The sequence below is a fragment of the Crinia signifera genome, chromosome 4 (assembly GCF_055691185.1).
Source record: "Crinia signifera chromosome 4, ASM5569118v1, whole genome shotgun sequence".
Classification (NCBI taxonomy): Eukaryota; Metazoa; Chordata; class Amphibia; order Anura; family Myobatrachidae; genus Crinia; species Crinia signifera.
The window spans coordinates 304,726,073-304,736,072 of record NC_139220.1 but is presented as its reverse complement, the minus strand read 5'-3'; the positions used below and the strand labels follow the sequence as shown (position 1 = coordinate 304,736,072).

The 10,000-nt window shown below is 37.6% G+C and overlaps 1 protein-coding gene across 1 annotated transcript in view; it reads left to right on the top strand.

Annotated features, from left to right (window-relative positions):
• Positions 1–10,000, top strand: part of LOC146075771 (uncharacterized) — a 190,645-nt gene that overhangs the window by 54,343 nt on the left and 126,302 nt on the right. The gene's annotated exons all lie outside the window — the stretch shown is intronic.

Sequence of the window (10,000 nt, the reverse complement as noted above, 5' to 3'; positions counted from 1 at the left end):
AAGACAGTTATTTTTGAACAAGTATTGGGTATCATCTAGAGAATAATTAATCATAATTACATAAAAAAACTAGAAAAAAATCGTCCAAGACAATTTAAATATTGTGAACGAAATAACGTATAAATTTTGTACCCAAAAGAGTGTATACATGACATAATGGGTTAACATATTAATATGACTGTGCCTATAGAGACCCCAGTGTTGCAGTTGCAATTAATTAAGAAAATAGAGATAAGAATTAACATGTAAAGAATAAGAGTAGGGGGTGTATCATACCCTAATAATATGCATGAAGATACTGTCTGCATCTAATGGGGTTTATAAAAAGGCCACAATGTCCACACCTTCATTGAGACCTTTGGGGGCTAAGGAATTCAAGGTATATATCCAATAGCTCTCTTTTTTAATCAGCTCGTGGTCTCTATTGCCTCCCCTGGGGTTCAGAGGTACCCTTTCAAGAATGGTGAATTTGAAGTTGTCTCTGGTCACGGTTGCATTGTGTTTGTCCAAATAATGGCGGGGTAGACTATGGACCTTCATCTTATTCCTGATATTCCTTACATGTTCCTGAATGCGTATCTTCGCTTGCCTGATGGTCTTACCTATATAATTTAAATTGCAGCTACATGTAATCATATAGACCACATGATCTGAATTACAAGTGACAGCTTCTTTGATGTTGTATGTTTTGCCATTGTTCTGGGTATGATGAAATTGGACTTTATCCAGATATTGGCAGCAGATACACTTATTACAGGGGGTGGTGCCTGGTTTTTTGCTTAGAAAATGCGAAATTGGGGGATTTGGATCGGGGGTCGGTTTTAGTTTACTGGGTGCCAGAATGGATTTAAGATTTTTGGCTTTGCGATATACCACATGAGGTCTTGGGGGAAGATGTTGCCCCAGTACTGGGTCCCGGAGTAGAGTGCCCCAATGTTTCTCTAGAATGTTCTTGATGATCCGGTTCTCGCAATTGAATTGGGTGACGAAAGGTCTACACTTTAGATCTTTTTTGGCTCTGTCGTTTTTTATGAGTAAACCATTCCTTTCTTTCAGTGAGGCTTTTTTCCTTGCTTCTTCTATAAATTCAGTTTTGTACCCCCTTTCTAGGAACCGATCTACAAGGAGCTGTGATTGGGACCAATATTCACTTTCCTCACTGCAATTCCGTTTGATCCTCAAGAATTGTGCGTACGGAACGCTATTCTTCCAGGCTGGGTAGTGGCAACTTGTAGAAGGTATAAAACTATTAGCATCGACAGTTTTAAAGTGTGTTCGAGTAATAATTTCCTCATCTGGTTTCCCCTCCAGTTCAAGATCGAGGAAATCTATTTTTGTTGAATGGATTATAGAGATCATGAAGACAATAGAAATGATCGTAATTACAATAGATTCCAGAGAGGGAGAATACCCCCTCACAATGATCGCCTTCATCCTAATCGTAGAGATGGTTTCAGATCCCCCTCCCCACGCAGAAATCAGCACCAACATTTTTTAGAGGAAGGACGGGATACAGATCCCCCCCATCGCACAGTAAGAGAGGAACTTCATGTGAGACTCGATTCCCCACATGGTCTAAAACGCAGACTGAACGGAGATATCGAGGATCCAGAGGAGGAAAAAAACTCCCCCAAAAAGAAAAAAAATCTACCAATCCCACTATCACAGGGACAGGAGTCATCAATCTCTCAACGAAAGAATTATCTCCAACAGAGAATGCGGTATTAAACAAAGGCCTCAAGTTCGCACCAGACAGTCACCTTAATCATTTTGACCTCTTCATCGACCTGAATAAGTACATCAGAAATCTCACTGTCCAGAGGCACTTTTTGAAAAATCCTTCCAAACCCATCAATACATCAGAAGATAAACCACTAGTAGCCCCCACATCACACTTTTATCCAGTGGAATCAAGAGGCAGCCACCTCGATATATTTTTCGAAGCAGTTAGAGATGACTTCAGATCCATCCAGCTTAAAAAACATTTCCCGAAGAACCTGAATGTCCAAGAAAGTAAGGCGGTTAAATCATTGGGGAAAGACAACAACATGATCATAAAATCAGCCGACAAAGGCGGAGCAGTGGTACTGCAAGACAAAGCCAGTTATCTCTCTGAAGCTGAAAAAATTCTTAATGACGACACCACATATATGAAATTACCATCCAACCCAACGATTGAATTCCAAAAGGATTTGGTCAATCTTCTATCCTCTGGCCTCCAAAAAGGTGTCATATGTCAGGAGGAGTTCGAGTATATGAACATGAAACACCCAATTCTCCCGGTATTTTACCACATTCCAAAAGTTCATAAAGACCCAAGACATCCACCTGGACGCCCAATAATAGCAGGTGTCAACTCTTTAACCTCGAACTTATCGCACTACTTGGACTTGAAACTGCAGCCATATGTTCTACTTAATGAGTCTCACCTGAATGATAGTTCTTCAGTCCTATGTCTTCTAAAAGGAAAAATTTGGTCAAGAGATCACTGTTGGTTAACCATTGATGTGCAAGGGTTATATTCCTCAATACCACATGACAAAGGACTACAGTCAATAGACAAAATTCTACACGATGACCCCAAGAATTCCGACTCTGAAATTGCATTCCTCCTCAACAGTATAGAATATATACTGAAACATAATTTTTTCGAGTTCAATGGCGAATATTTCCTTCAACAACAGGGGACAGCCATGGGGACAAAATTTGCCCCAGCGTATGCGAATCTACACATGAAGGCTTGGGAAGAACGTTACATCTATGGTTCTAGGTTCGAAAATAACATCATTATGTATAAAAGATATATAGATGACCTGCTATTCATTTGGCACGGAGATGAATCCAGCATCCTTGAGTTTATCACATACATCCATGATAATGACCTCAATCTAAAATTTACATATAAAATCCATTCAACAAAAATAGATTTCCTCGATCTTGAACTGGAGGGGAAACCAGATGAGGAAATTATTACTCGAACACACTTTAAAACTGTCGATGCTAATAGTTTTATACCTTCTACAAGTTGCCACTACCCAGCCGGGAAGAATAGCGTTCCGTACGCACAATTCTTGAGGATCAAACGGAATTGCAGTGAGGAAAGTGAATATTGGTCCCAATCACAGCTCCTTGTAGATCGGTTCCTAGAAAGGGGGTACAAAACTGAATTTATAGAAGAAGCAAGGAAAAAAGCCTCACTGAAAGAAAGGAATGGTTTACTCATAAAAAACGACAGAGCCAAAAAAGATCTAAAGTGTAGACCTTTCGTCACCCAATTCAATTGCGAGAACCGGATCATCAAGAACATTCTAGAGAAACATTGGGGCACTCTACTCCGGGACCCAGTACTGGGGCAACATCTTCCCCCAAGACCTCATGTGGTATATCGCAAAGCCAAAAATCTTAAATCCATTCTGGCACCCAGTAAACTAAAACCGACCCCCGATCCAAATCCCCCAATTTCGCATTTTCTAAGCAAAAAACCAGGCACCACCCCCTGTAATAAGTGTATCTGCTGCCAATATCTGGATAAAGTCCAATTTCATCATACCCAGAACAATGGCAAAACATACAACATCAAAGAAGCTGTCACTTGTAATTCAGATCATGTGGTCTATATGATTACATGTAGCTGCAATTTAAATTATATAGGTAAGACCATCAGGCAAGCGAAGATACGCATTCAGGAACATGTAAGGAATATCAGGAATAAGATGAAGGTCCATAGTCTACCCCGCCATTATTTGGACAAACACAATGCAACCGTGACCAGAGACAACTTCAAATTCACCATTCTTGAAAGGGTACCTCTGAACCCCAGGGGAGGCAATAGAGACCACGAGCTGATTAAAAAAGAGAGCTATTGGATATATACCTTGAATTCCTTAGCCCCCAAAGGTCTCAATGAAGGTGTGGACATTGTGGCCTTTTTATAAACCCCATTAGATGCAGACAGTATCTTCATGCATATTATTAGGGTATGATACACCCCCTACTCTTATTCTTTACATGTTAATTCTTATCTCTATTTTCTTAATTAATTGCAACTGCAACACTGGGGTCTCTATAGGCACAGTCATATTAATATGTTAACCCATTATGTCATGTATACACTCTTTTGGGTACAAAATTTATACGTTATTTCGTTCACAATATTTAAATTGTCTTGGACGATTTTTTTCTAGTTTTTTTATGTAATTATGATTAATTATTCTCTAGATGATACCCAATACTTGTTCAAAAATAACTGTCTTTGACGATCTTGACTCTTTTTGATGTAAATGTGACAGTAATCGATCTCTAGATGATATCTTATATATTTATAATTTTTTGATATCTATATGATATCTTATACATACAATAATTCTTTATACTCCAATTTTTTTCTCTAAAAATATTTGTTTACACTACACATTCCCCTTCACGGGTTATTACATATAGGTTCATTAAGGAACCCCTTAGGGAACACTAATTTAAATTTAAGCTACCATCGATTGTATATACCCACATATGTATAGGTCATTATAAGTGGGAAGCACATATATATTTATTCACACGGACACTAATATTGTATTTAATAGCGGCCTTAGCAGTGGTCAGCACTATTTTGATTATTATTTTTTCAAGTTATGGAAGGCTATGCGCGTCACACCGAGCCATAGCTGTTGTTTGAAATTTTTTTTATATTCCTTTTTTTTTTTCATTTTTAAATTTTTTTTTTTTTTTTTTTTTTTTTTTTTCATTTTATAAAAAAGATTTTTTTTTTTTTTTTTTTTTTATTATTTTTTTTATTTTTTTATTTTTTTATTTTTTTATTTTTTTATTTATTTTTATTTATTTATTTATTTATTTATTTTTTTTTCATTTTATTTATTATTTATTTATGTATTTTTTTTTCACGGGTTTCACACTCCTGATATAAATATAAGTAGGAGGTTCATGTCTCCAATTAAGTTCCACATCTCAAAGGGTGGCTTTATAGCATTTTTTGAGACTTAGGATAATTGCACACACAGGAAGTGATGTAATCATGCTAGCCCCATAAATAACCTGAGAGGAGTTCAGGATTTCATTCAGCACTTTGGAATCCTGGTATCCACATCCGGTTTAGCTCCTGCTTGGTAAGTGCCTGCTATCATTATGAATTCGAATGCTGTCACATATTTGAAAATCTTCTATGCATGTATTGAAAGGGGACAATATGTTTTTCATTTTATAGCCTGATTTTCCTGTTACCCTGTTTTGTGGAAACTTGGGGTAATCAATTCCCCCTAAAACCAACTCACCTGACTTGGAATACACTGAACAGCCAGTATTTATTGCTATACCTGATCATCAGGGGTATGTAATTACCAACACCTGTCTCGGTCAAAATTGAGGTTTACAATGCACCTTTACAGCAAGGCTATCATTTTTCTGCTTAGGATTGCGAGTTGATTCTTCATTTGGGAAATCTGGTCCCTTAATTGCAAGAATCCTATCCACGAAATTTGCTTTCGGTATGATTAATAATCCAAATTAATTACTCCTCACTGGGTTCTTATTCTTTCTTTTTCCTCCATTAATTATTGAATGGCAACACTACTGGTTTTAATCACCTTTTTTTCCTGAATAAGGTCCTTTTTCTATGCACTACAGTTTATGTATTGGTGGTCATATTGATTAGACCTCTCCTAAGAAAAATTATTCTTATTTAATGACCTCTCCTTCATCCTCCTCGTCCTTGATTTTTTCTCCTTCCCTTCATCATGCTCTTCTCGTTTTATATATATATATATAAACATTTTTGTATTGTATTAATTTTATGTATGTGTAAAATCACACTGATTTTATTATGATTCACAGTGTGAAATCTGTCTGTACAAATCTGCTATAATGCCCCTGAGGAAGTCAAGTTTTTGACGAAACGTGTTGGGCTACCGACATCTTGCAGAAGACACTTTTGAATAAAAGTTGTTTTTTTAAAAACATTTTATTGTAACTCATTGAAGTATTATTTGTGATTGTAATTTGAGGCGCACTCTGAACTCCCTTCTATCTCATTTCTATTACTTTGGTTCCTGTCTAACAGAGGATCCCTCAGAGTTGCTGCCACTAGCAAACAGCGCGGTCTGGGTACCTTTTTCTTTACTATCCATTTCCTGTTAGTTTACCCCTGACTGCTGCTACCTGTACAAATGCCACTTTTTAAAGATAGATCAAAAAGATCTTACAATGTGAAGAGCATCTTCGCTGATGAGGATTTAGGATTGGACGCTGAGGATGACGGAGAGGACTATTATGGTTATTTAAATGCCTTGGAAAAATTGGCCACAAAGGAATTGAAAGGCTATTATGATATAGTAACACTTGAAAAATATATTGAAGTGGGAAGAATCCCTAGATGTTTGAGACTCCAAAAGATGCCCACCTATGGAAGTGATAATCCATCATTTTTAAAAATATGGAATTCCATTCTAGATGAGTGTTCGGCTAAATTAATGACATCTTTAGTAAACGAGAGGAAAAAGGAACTTGTTTCATTGGAGAGCGAAATGGGCAAAATAGAGGGCCTTTTATCTAAGTTTGATGAAAGGGAGGATTTCAAACGTGATATAACAGACCTCCAATCCAAACTAGATCTCCTGGAAAAAGACATAATCCAGAGAAAACAAAAAAAGTTTTCAAGAGACAAAAAAGATTATGTAAATGGACACATCCATATATGGCCCAACGAAATTAAAAATTCGGATCTGCCCTTCAGAAAAACCCGACATGATACCAACAATATACCTGTATGGGATAAACCGAGACGCAATTCCTACAGATCAAATGATAGGGAGTATAATTCCTACAGGTTAAATGATAGGGAAAACAACACGTACCGCCCTCGGTACAACCATCAAAACCAATATAATGATCTAAGACACCACTACCAAATGAGACCAAGAAGACAAGATTATAGAGATCATGAAGACAATAGAAATGATCGTAATTACAATAGATTCCAGAGAGGGAGAATACCCCCTCACAATGATCGCCTTCATCCTAATCGTAGAGATGGTTTCAGATCCCCCTCCCCACGCAGAAATCAGCACCAACATTTTTTAGAGGAAGGACGGGATACAGATCCCCCCCATCGCACAGTAAGAGAGGAACTTCATGTGAGACTCGATTCCCCACATGGTCTAAAACGCAGACTGAACGGAGATATCGAGGATCCAGAGGAGGAAAAAAACTCCCCCAAAAAGAAAAAAAATCTACCAATCCCACTGTCACAGGGACAGGAGTCATCAATCTCTCAACGAAAGAATTATCTCCAACAGAGAATGCGGTATTAAACAAAGGCCTCAAGTTCGCACCAGACAGTCACCTTAATCATTTTGACCTCTTCATCGACCTGAATAAGTACATCAGAAATCTCACTGTCCAGAGGCACTTTTTGAAAAATCCTTCCAAACCCATCAATACATCAGAAGATAAACCACTAGTAGCCCCCACATCACACTTTTATCCAGTGGAATCAAGAGGCAGCCACCTCGATATATTTTTCGAAGCAGTTAGAGATGACTTCAGATCCATCCAGCTTAAAAAACATTTCCCGAAGAACCTGAATGTCCAAGAAAGTAAGGCGGTTAAATCATTGGGGAAAGACAACAACATGATCATAAAATCAGCCGACAAAGGCGGAGCAGTGGTACTGCAAGACAAAGCCAGTTATCTCTCTGAAGCTGAAAAAATTCTTAATGACGACACCACATATATGAAATTACCATCCAACCCAACGATTGAATTCCAAAAGGATTTGGTCAATCTTCTATCCTCTGGCCTCCAAAAAGGTGTCATATGTCAGGAGGAGTTCGAGTATATGAACATGAAACACCCAATTCTCCCGGTATTTTACCACATTCCAAAAGTTCATAAAGACCCAAGACATCCACCTGGACGCCCAATAATAGCAGGTGTCAACTCTTTAACCTCGAACTTATCGCACTACTTGGACTTGAAACTGCAGCCATATGTTCTACTTAATGAGTCTCACCTGAATGATAGTTCTTCAGTCCTATGTCTTCTAAAAGGAAAAATTTGGTCAAGAGATCACTGTTGGTTAACCATTGATGTGCAAGGGTTATATTCCTCAATACCACATGACAAAGGACTACAGTCAATAGACAAAATTCTACACGATGACCCCAAGAATTCCGACTCTGAAATTGCATTCCTCCTCAACAGTATAGAATATATACTGAAACATAATTTTTTCGAGTTCAATGGCGAATATTTCCTTCAACAACAGGGGACAGCCATGGGGACAAAATTTGCCCCAGCGTATGCGAATCTACACATGAAGGCTTGGGAAGAACGTTACATCTATGGTTCTAGGTTCGAAAATAACATCATTATGTATAAAAGATATATAGATGACCTGCTATTCATTTGGCACGGAGATGAATCCAGCATCCTTGAGTTTATCACATACATCCATGATAATGACCTCAATCTAAAATTTACATATAAAATCCATTCAACAAAAATAGATTTCCTCGATCTTGAACTGGAGGGGAAACCAGATGAGGAAATTATTACTCGAACACACTTTAAAACTGTCGATGCTAATAGTTTTATACCTTCTACAAGTTGCCACTACCCAGCCTGGAAGAATAGCGTTCCGTACGCACAATTCTTGAGGATCAAACGGAATTGCAGTGAGGAAAGTGAATATTGGTCCCAATCACAGCTCCTTGTAGATCGGTTCCTAGAAAGGGGGTACAAAACTGAATTTATAGAAGAAGCAAGGAAAAAAGCCTCACTGAAAGAAAGGAATGGTTTACTCATAAAAAACGACAGAGCCAAAAAAGATCTAAAGTGTAGACCTTTCGTCACCCAATTCAATTGCGAGAACCGGATCATCAAGAACATTCTAGAGAAACATTGGGGCACTCTACTCCGGGACCCAGTACTGGGGCAACATCTTCCCCCAAGACCTCATGTGGTATATCGCAAAGCCAAAAATCTTAAATCCATTCTGGCACCCAGTAAACTAAAACCGACCCCCGATCCAAATCCCCCAATTTCGCATTTTCTAAGCAAAAAACCAGGCACCACCCCCTGTAATAAGTGTATCTGCTGCCAATATCTGGATAAAGTCCAATTTCATCATACCCAGAACAATGGCAAAACATACAACATCAAAGAAGCTGTCACTTGTAATTCAGATCATGTGGTCTATATGATTACATGTAGCTGCAATTTAAATTATATAGGTAAGACCATCAGGCAAGCGAAGATACGCATTCAGGAACATGTAAGGAATATCAGGAATAAGATGAAGGTCCATAGTCTACCCCGCCATTATTTGGACAAACACAATGCAACCGTGACCAGAGACAACTTCAAATTCACCATTCTTGAAAGGGTACCTCTGAACCCCAGGGGAGGCAATAGAGACCACGAGCTGATTAAAAAAGAGAGCTATTGGATATATACCTTGAATTCCTTAGCCCCCAAAGGTCTCAATGAAGGTGTGGACATTGTGGCCTTTTTATAAACCCCATTAGATGCAGACAGTATCTTCATGCATATTATTAGGGTATGATACACCCCCTACTCTTATTCTTTACATGTTAATTCTTATCTCTATTTTCTTAATTAATTGCAACTGCAACACTGGGGTCTCTATAGGCACAGTCATATTAATATGTTAACCCATTATGTCATGTATACACTCGTTTGGGTACAAAATTTATACGTTATTTCGTTCACAATATTTAAATTGTCTTGGACGATTTTTTTCTAGTTTTTTTATGTAATTATGATTAATTATTCTCTAGATGATACCCAATACTTGTTCAAAAATAACTGTCTTTGACGATCTTGACTCTTTTTGATGTAAATGTGACAGTAATCGATCTCTAGATGATATCTTATATATTTATAATTTTTTGATATCTATATGATATCTTATACATATAATAATTCTTTATACTCCAATTTTTTTCTCTAAAAATATTTGTTTACACTA